This window comes from Oryctolagus cuniculus, chromosome 3 (genome assembly GCF_964237555.1).
Source record: "Oryctolagus cuniculus chromosome 3, mOryCun1.1, whole genome shotgun sequence".
Lineage (NCBI taxonomy): Eukaryota > Metazoa > Chordata > Mammalia > Lagomorpha > Leporidae > Oryctolagus > Oryctolagus cuniculus.
In genome coordinates this window covers 115,961,542-115,978,149 of record NC_091434.1, presented here as the reverse complement: position 1 = coordinate 115,978,149, position 16,608 = coordinate 115,961,542, and the positions used below count along the sequence as shown (strand labels likewise).

Here is a 16,608-nt window from a genome sequence, read left to right as displayed (position 1 = left end):
ACCTCTTGTCAGAAGCATTCGTTTCCCTTGGCTTGAAATGGTGCTTTTAGAACGTTGGACCAACCCTGAGAGATCTTGGGAGATTGTTGTGAATCCAGTGAGCCTATGAGTGCATATGCAAGCCGTATGGGCGCCAAGAAGTAGTTGGAGTTGTAGTATTCGTTATAAGGAATTGTCTTCCTGCTATGAAATGTAACTATATAAATCAAAGACAAAGCCCAAGTCTCTCTTGAGTATATTACACTACTGGGCTATCCCACGAATCACCTTTTGGGACGTGGCTTCACCTAAAATACATTATGATTGTGGTCAGGTTACTATGGTCTTCAGGAAGGTTTTAGGTGAAATTCAAGCCTAGAATAATTGCGTAATAGATTTTTGCAAAGAAGTGCCAGTTGGCGAAACTCATTTCCTTTATTTTGAGCTGGTAAATGATAAACTGAATTTTTATGTTTCCACTCTTTTACAGGCATGTTTGTTTCTGGAAAATGAAATAGAAATTAAATTTACAACAGAAGTTACTTGGCAAGTATTTATGTGACCCTTATTTTCTCTAGCTCTTAAATTTCACTCTTGCAGGTTTTTAAACCCTATGTGTGTGTGTGTATTTGAGCTAACTATACTGAAAAAACTAATGAATTAGGGAAAAAAAAGCAGACAGGAAAGAAACAATACCTTTAAAATGTGTGACATCAAGACTGTGTAAAACAATGTGGATCCTGTATGTTCATGCCTATTCCAATCCTACTGTTTTCAAACACTAAGGAATTGTCTTCTAGAAAATATTTATGGTGAATTTTAGCCTAAAAAGACATTTGTTTTATTTTAAAATACACATTAATTGCAAAGAGGAACAGGACTTAAAGCACAAGAACCCTGGGACACCCTTTCCTGAGGTTCTTGCACCTAATGCAGTCATCACTACCACAGTCCAAGGCAGAGTATAAAATCCTTAGGAGACATATAAAGGGCCATTGTCTTAGATGAGGTTGAGGACCATTTTCACAGAAGATATGGTCCTTCCTTGGACGTTGAGGGTAGATATATAGCTATGGTGAGGCTGTGCTTTATGGTGGGTGCTTATGGTTGGAAAAACAAAAATCGCACCATAGAGCCTGGTATGTGAAAGGGTGGGTGATGAGACATGAGATCTGAACATCAGTCTCATGAATTTAGACTAAATTATGTTGTCATGAAAACATTACAACCCTAAATTAATTGATGCCAGAACATAAATCGGGAACTTTGAGAAATCAGAGTAAGTTTGGGGTATTCTGCAGTTGGTATAATGTTGTTGGTGGAATGCTGTCGAAGGAAACCTGGATGGTATCTTGGCCCTGAGACAGCATTTCTATGGTCATGTCCAATACATTCAGCTTTTTAGGCTTACTTTTCCTCATCTGTAAGATGAGAAATTGGTCTGAATGATTTCTAAGGCCCTTTTCATAGATAGAAATATCGATGACTTGATAATTCTGTGACTTTACAGAAAAATTTCTAGCATTGCCTTACTTGTTTGACCTCCTAATTGAATACACCAAAAGGTAAAGTTCAAAAACAAAACCAAAACAGAAAACCAGCCTCTTTAGTTAGCAAATGCAAGATCCACAAAAGTTTATTTGCCTTGTTGGAGTGAGGTAATGTTCGACTATCATTAATTATTGCCTAAGACTTGATGATGACTAAGCCTTACAAGTAAGAACCTTGAACCTGGAAAACTGATCCAGCTTGAAAACATCCAAAGGTTTTCTTTTAAAAAGGTGTTATAATTTTTCTGTTAGGTAGTTAGAATCCAAATCACTAAAGAGCACCTTAGTGTTTTGGTCTTTTGTTTGTTGCAGTGTTTTGATATGGTATACAGGTTTTTTGTTTAAAGATTTATTTATTTATTTGAGAGGCAGAGTTACAGACAGAAAGAGGGAGAAACAGAGAAGTCTTCCATCCACTGTTTCATACCACAATGGCTGCAACAGCTGAAGCTAGGCTGATCCAAAGCCAGGAGTCCCAAGTGCAGGGGCCCAAGCACTTGGGCCATCTCCCACTGCTTTCTCGGGTCATTATCAGGGAGCTGGGTAAGAAATGGAGCAACCAGGATTCAAACCGGCACCCGTATGTATTGTGGGCGCCACAGGCAGAGGCTTAACCCACTACCCCACAGTGCCAGCTGTGGTATACATATTTCTGAGAGTCATGGAATTTTGCTGTTTTGAATTTACATAATGGATCATTTATTAATCCGTTCATCCCCTCAACAACTGTCACCTGAGCACCTGGTAGGTACCAGGTACTTGACACTGGACTTTGGGAAAAATGCAAAACAGACAAGGATGCTTTCTTTGTGAAGCTTACAGTCTTACTGGGGAAACACAAAAAGTGGTTGCATTAATATATAATTACAGATTGAGAGAAGTGCTGTGAAGAATCTTGCCTCAACCTAGATCTGTTCAATTCTAATATCTGTGCACTTAGCCACTCACTAGTGCCCTGTCAACATTCAACAGCATACAGTAAGCACCGATTATATGCTAGAAACTCTGTTAAGCATTAAGACTCAAAGATGAATGACATAGAGCTTTTGTCTTTGATAAATTTACAGCCTAGTAATACAGAAGTTTCAGTAAATGAAGCTAGGCCAGCCCTGGAGACAGAAACAAGCCCACAGAGAATTCTCTGTGATATCAGCTATGTTCTTCCTATTTTAAGCTAAGCTGGCCTGAAACGTAACTGATGGCAGGGAATCTAGGTAAGCAGTTATTGTAGTTGTCAGCTGAGAGATGGTGCAAGCCTGAACTAAAGGCAATAGTATTGGGCAGAAAGAATCAGCAGGACGGTTGATGTGAGGGTGGAGAAAAGAAAGAAATGAAAGATGACATCCAAGTTTTAAGTTTGAGAGACTGAGTGGAAGGTAACACCATAGATGTAGAACAAGAGTACAAGATTTGAATTTGGGGTTGAGTGAGTTTGAAGTAGCCATTGAGTATTCTGGTAGAAATATCTTGTAGAGGAATGGAAATGCACATCTGGAATTCAAGTGAGTAAATAGGTCTAGAAAAAAAGATTTGTAATTACTGACTTAATAGTTGAAACCATGCCTTGAGTTATGTGTATGCTGTGTAAGAAGTTTTTTTTAAAAAAGATAATAGAGATAGAAGAAAAAAAATCCCTGACATTGCCATAGTTAAATATGTTCATAAAGCCATTTTTTAAAATCTGGGGTGATATTAAACACAGTCAACTGATGATTATCTATGATGAGTTTTTAATATTTTCCAGACTTTTCCTGGCCACATAGAAAATATAACAGATGATACATAACCTTGGAATGCAAACCAATTTTAAATATTGGCTAAATATTTGAGAAGAATGCTATAAGAGGCATTCAGAAATGTAATGGAAATGCACTAGAACAATATTTCCTCACAAATAATTTTTATGTACTACAGTTTTGACTTCAGTTATTTTGATCATAATGTTAATTAACCTACAAAAGTTACAATGTTCTAAACATAAAACTAGATAGAAAATTTCTTAGAAGTAAGCTCTAGTCTATAAAACCAAAATATTTGCAAAATAAATATGAGCAGAAGTACAAAATAGTGAAGCTTAAAGAAGATATTTTCTTAAAATTGATGCACAAATACATATTGCAATAATTGCCACAGAATAGATTGTTTTGAGCTAAAAAAAAAAGGCTTTTAATGTTCTGTGTCATATGATGGCTATATTCTGTCTTATATGAAACCTTTGAACAGTTTGCTTTACCATTATTTGGGTTGCATTTGTCATACATGATATTTTAAGTCTACCACTGTTTTTTTAAAAACTCAATCTGAGACAATTACATGCCAATGTTAAAAGAAACCTTGTGGCAATATTCTGTAGTATTATGTTTACCTACATGATCTATAATGTGCTCATATTAATATGTAAGGTGATATAACTAAAATCATATCATTTGGAAGTTATCCAGAGAAATTGTGTACTATTGGAAACATATTCAAGCCCCCTAAAGATTCACAAACAGCACTTTGAGAAATGCTATCCTAGATGATCCAGTGTTTTTGATTATTTATGCCTTGTAAAATACCTTAACATTAATCTCCAGTTCCCCAAGTGTGTTCCATAGAATTAATGTTAACATGTGTTGTGGTGGGGGTGGGGAGAAGAAATGAAGTCCTCTGCTCATTATTCATAGGCATTATACTAGTGAAAGTTAAACAGGTTATTTTCAATATGGGAATTCCAAGACTGTTTAATATGTCAGCAAGCATACACTTTGGCCCATGGAACATTTATCTTTTTCTCACTTTGGAGACTTTCATAGGGCCAGTAGTTGACTATGTTTATATATAAATATACCCAGAGGCAGCTGTATTTTACAGTGAAAGCTATTTATAAAATTATCTACCATCTATCAGTCATCATCTACATACAAAGTAAAAGAATCATCAGGCCCATGATGCTATTTTCAGTGCCCCGTATAGTACCCAGTTCATAAAATGAGCTCAGTAAATATTTGTTGAATTAGTGTTGTGTTGCATTTATCTATTTGTTCATTTTATGTCAACAGTGGTTAATCCTACCTTGATTTCATGAACTATATTACAGTAAATAGCTTCTGCAGGAAAGACTACAGTCACAGAGTACATGTAACCTTCCTGCATAACCTATATTATCCTGAAGTATCATCAAGAAATCTGTCTTAGAATTTGCACTATGCATTGGCACTAGCCATGTGTGGCTATCTAAGTTACTTAAAACAGTTCAAGAATTCAATTCCTAAGTTGCACTAGCCACATATCAAGTAGGCGCTAGTCACAGGTGGCTGATTTACAGATCACTGAACATTTCTGATGCTCAAAGTTCTACTGGAAATTTTGTGTTAGAAGATTTGTATCAATTTAACCTTCTCAAAATACTGTAAGAAAAAAAATCAAGAAGTAGAAGCAATATACAATAATCAACTACCACCACTTTGTCCACCTAAAGCTTCTTTAGCATAATGATGACAATTATTCAGTGCAAAGGAGCTTAGCAGTTTTGATTTTGCTTTAGAAAAAAGTTTGAATGATGGCATTCATCGAACTGGCAGCAGCCTCTTCTGCAGGGCCAGGTCAGCCCTGGGCAAGTGGCCTGTGTAAGGCCTATAGCATGTAATGTGGGCAAAGTTATTATAGCAGAACCTACCACTGAAAACAAGTGAGTCTTTGTTGAAGAATATTTCAGAACCATTTTAAGAATTAAGGAAAAAAATAGAATTCACCTTGATCTAAATATCATGCTTTGAATCTTTTAGATATTGTAAGAGAATTTTTTCTACTGTGTTAGCTTAACAGATTCAGAAGCCAAGACAATTCTTTGTCCTGTTTGTAGATAAAGTTCTGACACATTTCTCTAATGTGCTCAGAGAACTCAATAGAACTTCCTCTTCAGTTATAACTCTGTATAAGGAATGCACTGAGGCCACCCTGTGTTCTGTAGTAGTCACAGAAGTGAGATGATTCCATAACAAGGGCACTTAACTCCCTGGAATAGTCTGTAAACTCATTAGCTGTCTTCTGCAGTTACTGATGTTAGGATGATTTTAGGGGCCAGCGTTGTGGCATAGCAGGTTAAATCACCACCTGCAGTGCCAGCATCCCATATGGGCGCCAGTTTGAGTCCTGGCTGCTCCACTTCCGATCCGGCTCTCTGCTGTGGCCTGGGAAAGCAGTAGAAGATGGCCCAAATCATTGGTTGCTTTGGCAAGAGTTTGCCAGATGTGGCTGGATCAACTTATTTGCACCTCCATAATTTCCCTTAGTTGTCAATTTTTTTTCCAATTTGTTTGAATGTGGTATAGAGTTTGTCACTCACTAAAATCATTCCTTTTAAAAAAAAAGATTTATTTATTTATTTATTTGAAAAGCAGAGTTAGAGAGAGAGAGAGAGAGAGAGAGAGAGAGGTCTTCCATCCTTTGGTTCACTCTCCAAATGGCTGCAATGGCCAGAGCTGGGCCAATCTGAAGCCAGGAGCCAGGAACTTCTTCTGGGTCTCCCACATGGGTTGGAGGACCTAGGTCATCTTCTACTACTTTCCCAGGCCATTAGGAAGGAGTTTTTGGATTGAAAGTAGAGCACCTGGCAATCAAATTGACGCCCATTAGGGATGCAAACACTGCATGTGACGGCTTAACCCACTATGTCACAGCACCAGCTCATCACCTGAATTCTGTGCTTGCATTGCCTCAATCTGGGATTTTTAGTAAGATCAATGCTAGATGCAGAAAAAAAAATACAGGAAAGCCAAGAATTAAGTTGATAGGTATGTGTTTGGGCTTCCAAACCCTGCAAGAAAGGACAGTGAGAAAAGCACTCACCTTTTAGCAATATTATCTTTTGGGGGTATTTTTGGATGGATCTGTTAAGAAGCAATAACAGCTAAAGTCAATAAATTGAACGTATTTAAATTCAAACAGTCCCTGTAAGACTGGATATGTGTCATCAGGCAACAAATAAGCTAAACAGAGCCCAAACGAGGTCACCATGGATGAGCAAGCAAATGCAAAACACAACTCTAAGACAAAGTCACTGGGGTATAAAACATCAGAGCGAGAAGACAACTAGGAAGATTATAGACTATAAACTATTTGTCACAGAAGCAATGATAGAGACCAAGAATATAGAAGCAACACTAGCTATTAATTATTACAAAGCCCCATACAATTTGAGGTCAAAAAACTTAACGAGGTGTTCACGAACACATTTCTCTCTTGCTGTTTCACTGCGCTGGTCTGTGCCTCCTTTAACCTGAACTCACACACACCGGGTTCATGTAACTTTCAGTGCTTCTTAAGGCAGTGTACATATCCTCATTCTCATCCCTAATTGAACTTAAGCTAGACTCATAGTTGTCTCACAATGTCTTTTTTTTTTTTTTAAAGAAGCAGCAGATAATGGCCTCTGATTTGCCAATTATGCTTGTTTGTATATATGTACACATGTTGGTTCACAAAAGCAGAGGATTTTATTTTATAGCAGGTGAAAGACACAAGTGATCCATCATTTGAACTTCCCCAAAGAAATATGTATGAAGCTAGGTGATGTAATGGATATGCAACATACTATAGAAACTCTAAGACTGGAATTTAGATTTTTTTTTCTGAGATTCAGACGTGTCAAGAAACAAAAACTATCAATAGATTTTCTCATAAGAATAAAAAAATGAAATTTAAATTTAAATGTAATTCCCTTAGAATGTGAGAAAGTTTATCTTTTTTAAGATTTTATTTATTTATTTGAGAGGTAGGATTACAGAAAAAGAGGGAGAGACAAAGAGAAAGGTCTTCCATCCACTGGTTCACTCCCCAAATAGCTGCAACTGCTGGAGCTGGGCCAATATGAAGCCAGGAACAAGTAGCTTCCTTTGGGTCCCCCATGCAGGTGTAGGGGCCCAAGCACTTGGGCCATTTTCTATTGTTTTCACAGGCCATAGCAGAGAGCTGGATCAGAAGAGGAGCAACTAGGAGCCGCAGGTGGAAGTTTAGCCCACTAAGCCACAACGCTGGACCCAGTTTACTCTTTTAAAGGTTAGAAATTAGTGCTTTAGTAATGGTTAAAGAAAGTTAAAAGAATTTATACTTTCAGAAGCTAATCTTAGATTCATAAAGTTAATTTTAGTATTGAACTGTGATAGAATGATTGTCAGAAAAAATATTTCAGACTAACAAACCACTGGCTCTCATTTGGGATGCCGGCACTGCTGTACCACAGCACCGGCCCTGGAGAAAGCAAGTATACTGTTTAGAATGAAGAGGATCTGGTTTTGATTCACACACTCTATTATCAGCTGGGCATTCTAGTTTACTTTCTAGTTAACTTGCTTCTCTGATTCTCCATTTTTTTCATCATTCAAGTATTCCTGTTACAAGAAATAAGTGTGATAAAGTAGTGATAAAAGAACATAGCTTTGTGGGTATTGTTCTCAATCACTTTGATATCATTCTTGACAAGGACCTTTGTTTTCATGTTGACTAGCTCTAAGATTGGGGATTTCTTACCTCCTGAGAAAAATGTACAATGAATGAGAGTTTTGCTGAGTTCATTTGTATATGGCTTCTTTATGGCCCCTCCCATTCCCACCCCATTCTGTATGACAGCCTTTGAGTTGTTAAATCCTCGTCCTACTTCACACTCCCTGGCTGTAATACTGAATTTCTTTAGTCATTTTCCATATGACAGTTTCTCCATCCCTTTATGATGATAGTTTCTGTTCTGCACATGCTTCAGTCTGTCAATATTCCCTCCACAGAGTCACTTCCAGAACAAACACTAGAGCTCCATCATCACATCCTGTGTTCTGGGTGCTTCTTTTAACACAACGCCCCATCACAGTAGCATTTTTGGCAGTCACATCCCACTATTAAGTTGTATTGAGCTGTTAAATTTAGACAACCCTTAAATCCCTTCCATGTGTACAAACCACATTTTCTCTACTCTGTTCTTTTATCGTTAAGGTGGAATTTTTGGGTGTTTGGATATTTTTTTTTCCGTTGGAGGTGAGGGTTAGGTGCCTAAATAAACTGGTTTATCATTTTCCTAGTAAATGTTTTCTTGTCCATAATTACTACTTACCAAGAAGGTTTTGGTACCAATTCTATCATTAAGTATACTTTGTTAGCCTGAAACCTGCATCTGCATGCCATCTTGCCATCAGAAACTTATGCAAGTCCTTAATAAATATTTTGGATAATACAGCACCAAGTTCAGAGACCTGTGGTGGACTCTAGAGGCCTGCCTTTTGGTTGACATAAATCCAGTCATCAGAAAAGACTCTTGGCTTAAGGCTATGCTAACCCTGGGCCCAGCTTCTATTCAGAGTGTTGTCATTAGAAATCAGCAAATACGTGTAGAAATCCAAGCTAACCACTTCATGTTCATTATCAACTCATGCTGACTCCCAAGAGCTTAAAATGAGTCTTTTTAATGATTTGTTTTAGAAGATATTCCAGATACGAAAACTATCTATCTAAAGTTCACAAGATTCACCTCTGTTTGAAAGACTTTGGCCCATTTCAAGACTTTCCTAATTCTCAAGATTAAATTATTTTCCCCAACATGAGTTCTTCTATTTTATTCCAAAGATTTTTTCTCATGGCTAAGAAATGTATCTCATCTATGTTAAGGCATTTATAGACATTTTGAAAACTCAGTGCTGTCTTATAGGCTCATAGCCTACCTTATTTTTAAAAAACCAATATAGTGCTGCCCTTCCGTATCTGGCAGTCTTTAGCTAGAGGGAGCATAGCAATTAAAGTAGTTAAGATTTCTACCCTCCTCCTCTTATCTTTTCACATTGTGAGTGTCTGGGACCACCAGGCTCCTTAAAACCTCAGCAAAATTTCTGTACCACCCTTGACAATGTGCCTTGCATGACTCAGCATATAACTCCTGAAGCAATTACATCATATTATTCATAGAGTGCAGATATGAATGCTTGCTCTTTGCAGTCCAGGCTGACCTGTTTCCAGTCTGACTTCATGACTTACTTTTATCTTTCACCCCAACTTCATTCCTTAGACCTAATACTTCTCAATGGGCCATCAAAGAAGGAGGTAACTTTCTCAGAAGGGAGGAGAGAACTTCCACTTTGACTATGACCTTGTCTAAATAATATCAGAGTCAGCGAACTCAAAAGGCTTCCATAGTCTTGGCAACTCATGACAAGAGCCTAGGGTGATTACTGACGCCATAAACAGGAGTGTCAATTTGTTAAGTCAACAACAGGAGTCACTGTGCACTTACTCCCCATGTAGGATTTCTGTCCTTAATGTGTTGTACAATGTGAATTAATGCTCTAACTAGTACTCAAACAGTATTTTACACTTTGTGTTTTGGTGTGGGTGTAAACTGTTGAAATCTTTGTTTAATATATACTAAATTGATCTTCTGTATATATATAAAGAGAATTGAAAATGAATCTTGATGTGAATGGAATGGGAGAGGGAGCGGGAGATGGGAGGGTTGTGGGTAGGAGGGAAGTTATGGAGGGGAAAAAGCCATTGTAATCCATAAACTGTACTTTGGAAATTTGTATTTATTAAATAAAAGTTTAAAAAAAGACCTAATACTTCTCACAGTTTGACTTTATTCCTTGGTCTCCCACTAGCAAATACCCCAACTCAGCAAATGGGTCTTTCCCCTTGGGTGCATACTTCTAGGTCTGACATTCTTATCAAGTGGCAGCTGTGTTCCTTCTTTAGTCATGCAATATGGCCATTGCCATACTCTGTGCACCAATCACTCAAGTTGGCCCAGGTTTAAAGAGAGACATAGACTCCATCTCTCAATGAAAGGAAAGCCACAGTCCTGCCATACTTTCTGTGCTGATGAAGTAAAAAACTGAAAACCACCGTAGTACAGACTTAAAGGACCACCATCAAATATCCATTGTTAAGTACTTTTTTTTTTTAAGTTTATTTACTTGTATTTGTTTGAAAGTCAGAAAGAGAGAGAGAGTGAAAGAGAAAGAAAGGAAGAGGAGGGAATGAATATCTTCCATGCACTGGTACAGTCCCAATGCCTACACAGCCAGAAGCCTGGAACTCCGCTTGGGTCTCCTACATGGGTCGCAGGGGCCCAAGTACTTGAACCATCACCTGCTGCCTACCAGAGTATGCATTAGTAGGTAGCTGGATCAGAAGTGGAGGACCCGAGACTTGAACCAGGCACTCACACAGGATGCAGTTCCCAAGTGGCAGCATAGCGTGTTGCTTCACAACACCTGCCGCACTTTAGATGTTTTAGACACTACACCAGGCTTAGCAGGGCCCAGGCATCATGAAGTAAAGATCCTTGTTGCTTGTCACTCTTCTCCACCTAAGTGTAGATGTACTTTTCCTGATGTTTTTTCATTCAGTTCACTTCATTCTGGTTGTTAGCATCTAATTTTCTTACAGGTTCATATTGCTATTTTAATCTTTAAATAGGATTGCTTTCTCTTTTCTGTATGAGTCTATCGGAGGACATCCTTTGGACTCTGTCAGTTTATCAGGAGCTCCCCCATTGCTTCCACCCACTGGGATGCCAACATCCAAATGCTCACAAAAGTTTTTCCTTTGCTTAGCATTCCTACCAATGGAATGCTACCAATTCTTTTCTTCTTCTGTGTGCATAACCACTTTAACACACACACACACATGCACGTGTTTACTACATACCTCCATCTTGTTAATGCTTATCATCCCTTTTAGACTAAGGCAGGTATAATGGAGTAGTCAGAGAAACCTGCATTTTAATTCCTGCCTTCCCCACTATCTGTATAATCTTGAACACACCATTTTACCTCCTTGTTTCCTTTCTTTATTATTCGAAAATTGGAGAGACAGTTAGAGAGATACAGAGAGAGAGGAGAGATTTTTTCAGCTACTGGTTTACTCCTTAAATACCTGCAGCGGTCAAAACTGAGCCAGGCTGAAGCCAGTAGTCTGGAACTCAATCCAGGTCTCCCATGTGAGTAGCAGGGACCCAAGTACTTGGACCATCACCTACTATCTCTCAGGGTGCACATTAGAAGGAAGCTGGAATTGGAAGCTGAGCTAGGACTAGAATCTAGGCACTCAATATGGGATATGGGCATTCCAGGCAGCATCTTAACTGCTGCACCAAAGACCCACCACACCCTAATTTATCTTTTTGAACCTAGGTGAATTTTATGGGATAAATGGGAATGCCATGGGATTAAATGGCAGTGAGAATAATGAAAGAATATATGTAAATAATGTAGTAGATAGTAGACAGCCGTTAAGTGGTTGTTCTTTTCATGGAAACCTGCCAAGTCTCCTCCATTCTGTGCTTCAGTTCTGCATGTTGCACACTAGACAATATGACAGGTGACTTTATAATGCCAGGTATTTTTTATGACTTATGGTCCATGTTTTTGCCTGGTTTTTTTCCCAGCATATTTATTTTATTTTTTAAAAGATTTATTTTATTTACTTGAAAGAGTTACAGAGAGGCAGAGTCAGAGGCAGAACGAGAGAGAGAGAGGTCTTCCATTCGATGGTTCACTCCCCAGAAGGCTGCAATGGCCGGAACTGCATCAATCCGAAGCCAGGAGCTAGGAGCTTCTTCAGGGTCTCCTATGCAGGTGCAGGGGTCCAAGGACCTAGGCCATCTTCTACTGCTTTTCCAGGTGATAGCAGAGAGCTGGATTGGAAATGGAGCAGCTGGGACTTGAACTGATGCCCATATGGGATGCCGGCACTGCAGGCAGTGGCTTTACCCACTACGCCACAATGCCATCCCACCCCATCCCCCAGCATATTTAATAACATCCACTAGGATCTCTTTCTCCTTTGTAAACTTTGTAGCTCCTAGTTCAAGTTTGAGCTAGAATGTCCTAGATTACGTACACTGCTCCCACTTTGAACAATTGAATGTCAGAGCTAAGACCCACTGTTGCCCTGCATTTCTCTGTGCAAACAACTCTAAGACACCTTCCTACCAGCAAGATAATGGAGAGGAATGTTGCTTGTCCAGAATGATTGCAGTGCTTGCAGGTGTATAATTAGTCACTAGTCAGTGTGTAAATACTCTGTAAATTGCTTTATTTGTTAATGTGAAAAGCTCTGCAGAAGTACAAGGTATTATAGGAACCAGGGCTGAACATGGGAGATAAGGTATTGCAGAAACAGAACAAGTGAGTGAGGCATCAGTGTGTGTCATGTATCCCTCTGCTGGGACGAAGCTCATAGGTTCTCCCCACTAGCTTTCTAAGAACACCAGCTCCCCTGGGTGAATAATTTAAAGGACAAATTACCACTCTTCTGGGTACCAAAGCCAGCCATAAGCTCAAATTAAATTAAATCATAAAGCCTTACAAGAAACTGAGGGAAGAGTCAGAAGTATAAAACCAAGGGAATCCAGAGCTAAGCATGAAATATTAGAGTCAGAGAGATGTCCTTGCCTTTCTGTGCTGATGAAGTAAAAAACTGAAAACCATCGTAGTACAGACTTAAAGGACCACCATCAAATATCCATTGTTAAGTACTTGGCAGTGGCTATTGCAATGATTTCAATTCCAATGGGGTCTTGGAGAGGGTAGGAGAGAGAACACTAGATCAACTTCAAGTCCTTCCTCTTCAGCTAACTATCTAGGTGACCTTGAACCAGTCACTACCCAATCTGAGTCTTTGTTTCCTACATCACGGGATTGAAATAAATGAAATCAAAGTTCATGTGTCTAATTTTTTTCCTACATCAGTCCGAAGGTCATTGTAAGCAAATGAAAATATAGATAAGGTTTGCCAATTAAAGTACAGAAAGCTCATTATGTCTTTTCATAGCGCTAGTCCTCATTAATGCCACTGTGGCAAGTTTCCTTGTTTGCTATAGTAGGCCAAGAGCTACAGAGGCAACTCTGGAAACAGAAAACCATGAAGTTTTGCAGTAAAACATTGTGTCCCCACAGTGTCTCCTCCCAAGAGAGATGAGTGTTTACATTGTGGTTTAGAGGTTAGGTCCCACCCTGTGTCCAGGAGTCCAGCAGCACTTTAAATACCCAAGATTGGCTTCTGAGAAAGGAACTCAGCAAGAAGCAAAAACCCAGTGACCTAGTCATTCTGCCTCAAAGCAATGAGGAAGGATTGTGAAATTTTTCCTTTATCTAATCAGTCCCAAGCAGGGACTTTGGCAACACTTGGGCAGCAACGCTGCTGCCAGCGTGGCATGGAGCTCTTAACAAAGTAAAAGTTTACAAAGCAAATGTTATTGTTTTCTACGGTCTTAGATCATTGAAAGACCCGGCACATGACCTAGATCCTGAGTATTCAGCTTAACTCTACCAACATCAGGAATAGGAAGATGAAATACTAATAATCCTTGACCTCTTGACTAACATGAGTGAGAGATGCAATAGAGGCCACTATCAGAAATACTCATCTAACCAGGAGTACCCAGACCTTTGAATTTGTTTGGTGATTAAAATTTCAAAGGAGGGGCCAGCATTGTGTCATAGCAGGTGAAGCTGGTGAACATGGGAGATAAGGTAGGTAGTGCAGAAACATGTGATGCCAGCATCCCAAATGGGCACTAGTTCATGTTCTGGTTACTCCACTAACAATCCAGCTCCCTGCTAATTGCCTGGGAAAAGTAGGAGAAGATGGCCCAAGTGCTTGGGTCCCTGTCGCCCATGTGGGAGACCCGGATACAGCTCCTAGCTCTGAGCTTCGGCCTGGCTCAGCCCTGGCATTTGCAGCAGTTTGAGGAGTGAACCAACGGATGGAAGACCTCTCTCTCTCTGTAACTCTGACTTTCAAATAAATAAGTAAATCTTTGAAAAAAATTTCAAAGGAAAGGGAAAACAAAGAAAGAGAGAGTGAGAGACATTCCTATGAAGTGAAAATTTGATATCGTTACTTTATGAAATTTTTAAAAAGCATTATCATCTGCTACCACTATCATTTCATAAAAGGGAATTTTTCAAAAAAAAAAGATTCATTTGTTTATTTGAAAGGCAAAGTTACAAACACAGAGAAAGAAATAGAGAGAGAGAGCAAAGAGAAATCTTCCATATGCTGTTGATTACCCAAATGGCTGCAAAGACTAGGGTAGTCTGAAGCCAGGAGCTAGGAACTTCATCTGGGTCTCCCACGTGAGTACAGGGGCCCAAACATTTGGACCATCTTCCCCTGCCTTCCCAGGAACATTAGCAGGGAGGTAGATCAGAAGTGGAGAAGCTAATACCAATATGGGACTTTCCCAGGCACATTAGCAGGGAGGTGAATCAGGGTGGAGAACCAGTGCCAAATGGGATGCTGGCATCGCAGGTGGCAACTTAATCCACTAAGCCACAACACTACAATAAGGAAGGACACCATCTCAGAATGAAGGTCAACCCTTCAATTGCTTCTGCTTACTTCTTGGACATGTTTACTCCCTTGTCCTTTTCTTTTCTTTTAAAGATTTATTTATTTATGTGAAAGTCAGAGTTACACACAGAGAGAAGGAGAGGCAGAGAGAAAGAGGTCTTCTATCTGCTGGTTCACTCCCCAGTTAGCTGCAACGGCCAGAGCTGTGCCAATCAGGAGCCAGGAGCTTCTTCCAGGTCTCCCATGTGAGCGCAAAGGCCCAAGGACTTGGGCCATCTTCCACTGCTTTCCCAGGCCATAGCAGAGAGCTGGATTGGAAGTGGAGCAGCTGGGTCTTGAACCGGCACCCATATGGGATGTAGGCACTGCAGGCGGCAGCCCCACCCTCTATGCCACAGTACCAGCCCCTTGCTTTTCTCAGAAATTATGCCTCAGCGAAACTTCATGTGAGCCAGAACAGTTTGCTTGCTGTGGTTTGAATATGATTTGGTCCATAATCTCGTGCACACATTTATAAGGCACTTGCTGTGGGTTGTGATGTACTTGCTGTGGTGCAGATGTGCTTTGGCTTCTGGACTCCTGCAGGCATTGAAACCCCAAAGTTATAAACTGATGGTATTAAGAGAAAGAAATTTAACCTAGTCGTGGTGTTTAGAAGATGGACCTAGTGGAAGGTCCTTGGGTCTAAGGGAGCATGCCCTTGGAAATTAGTTCTGGCAAGAGGGTGGATTCTAAGAGTTGAGAGGGCCCTATCCATACTCTCTGCTTCCTGGCTCACCACAAAATCTTCGTTGCAGGTGTGCTCATCATTGCCATTCACTGCCCCCACAAGGTGCCAAGGGAATGGGACCACAAATCTTGGACTTGAACCCTCAAAACTGAGAGATAAATAAACCTTTTCCTTTTCATAAAGGTAGTTTTTGGGTGTTTAGTCCTAATAAGAAAGAGCAAACTAACTCAGTACTCTTGGAACTCGAAAGCCCTCTGTCCAACAACTCCTGTCTTAGATTTGCTCAAGGCTCAACTTTAAACCTCATGTCTTCTTTGAAGCTTTTTCTGATTCTGTATAACTAACAGTCTCATTTCTGGAACGGATTTACCACATGACCTTTGCCAATTCTCTAAACTTGTCTGGTCACGAGGTTTCACATTTGTGAAATAGAAAAATTGATCTAATAGAGACAGAGGTATTGGACGGCTGGGACCACACCTTTTAATCTTCCATATGTTACCGTATAGAGCCTTGTCTCAGGCTCTGCCCACACAGATGCTCAGGAAATGCTTGCTAACTGGAGATTTTTATGATCACTGATGGAAAGACAGCATAAATGCAAAACACGATTTTCCCCTTGCCCCGAGCTACCCAGGAGCATCATTCTCATTCAGAGATGACCACATTTCAGAAAGTAGGTCTCATAAAACATACAGTTTAATGAAGCCATCTGGGAAGACGATCGTCATATAAATGCAAGATATTGATATTATCTGGCTACTTGGGGAAATCCCGTGTAAATGGAGGTGCAACCCAGCTCCATAACTCAAATCTAGTATTGATGCATAAGGTCTTTGGATAATGAACTTCGCAGATGGATATTTCTCACAAATCTAAGCCTTCATTTTCCCCCTCCTTTGCAATTTTGCTGTTTCTGCAGTAAGATTTTTATTTTATTTTTTGGAAACGTCTTTTTTTTGTTCAACTGGAAACTGTCACCATCAACAGAAGTCTTGAAACAATTTTTGTATTTGTCTTTTTAGTTGT

The 16,608-nt window shown here is 39.6% G+C and overlaps 1 long non-coding RNA gene across 5 annotated transcripts in view; it reads left to right on the top strand.

Moving 5' to 3' along the window:
- The window catches only part of LOC103348741 (uncharacterized), a 68,613-nt gene that overhangs the window by 404 nt on the left and 51,601 nt on the right, over positions 1–16,608 (top strand). For 3 of the 5 annotated variants that reach the window (XR_011387325.1, XR_011387322.1, XR_011387326.1), the window contains exons 2-3: positions 470–525; positions 7,468–7,568. This is a non-coding gene — a long non-coding RNA (uncharacterized lncRNA). Of the gene's footprint in view, positions 1–469; positions 526–7,467; positions 7,569–9,558; positions 10,104–16,608 lie in introns of those variants that run through there. The other 2 variants (XR_011387324.1, XR_011387323.1) reach the window with 2 other exon arrangements.